Genomic DNA, 598 nt, shown 5'->3' with positions numbered 1-598 from the left:
AAGGGCGGCTCGATCCGAGAGAGAGGAAGTTCACAGGAATATTTTTGTGGAAGGATATGTTCTGTGATTCTTCACTCTCATATGAAGAAGAATTGTGTGTGAAAGGCTGGTGGATCGTTGCCGAAGGAGCTCAAGTATCACGACGGAGAGAATAGTTTCGTGGATATTTCTCTGTGTGATAATTCTTGTCTCGAAAATTAGAAACTAGAGAGAAAAGAGAGTGTCGTCGATCGGTGATCTGCAAAAGTGAAACCGACGACGATGGTGAAGTAGGAGAGGAGGAGGAGTCTTTACGAAGCTCGCTCCCTGGTTGATCCTGCCAGTAGTCATATGCTTGTCTCAAAGATTAAGCCATGCATGTCTCAGTACGTGCCGTATTAAGGTGAAACCGCGAATGGCTCATTAAATCAGTTATGGTTCCTTAGATTGTACCCACATTTACTTGGATAACTGTGGTAATTCTAGAGCTAATACATGCAAAATGGAGTTCCGACCAGAGATGGAAGGAACGCTTTTATTAGATCAAAACCAATCGGTGACATAGGGTTATACCTACGTCCATCGTTTGCTTTGGTGACTCTGAATAACTTGGTGCTGA

General features: G+C 43.5%; 1 non-coding gene across 1 annotated transcript in view; it reads left to right on the top strand.

Moving 5' to 3' along the window:
- The first annotated feature begins 303 nt into the window (after nucleotides 1-303).
- LOC143187790 (small subunit ribosomal RNA) overlaps nucleotides 304-598 on the top strand; it is a 1,921-nt gene continuing 1,626 nt past the window's right edge. Inside the window, exon 1 of the ribosomal RNA XR_013003295.1 lies at nucleotides 304-598. This exon is cut by the window's right edge and continues 1,626 nt beyond it. This is a non-coding gene — a ribosomal RNA (small subunit ribosomal RNA).

This window comes from Calliopsis andreniformis, unplaced genomic scaffold, assembly GCF_051401765.1.
Source record: "Calliopsis andreniformis isolate RMS-2024a unplaced genomic scaffold, iyCalAndr_principal scaffold0297, whole genome shotgun sequence".
In the NCBI taxonomy this organism is placed as follows: Eukaryota; Metazoa; Arthropoda; class Insecta; order Hymenoptera; family Andrenidae; genus Calliopsis; species Calliopsis andreniformis.
This window is presented reverse-complemented; position numbering and strand designations above follow the sequence as displayed.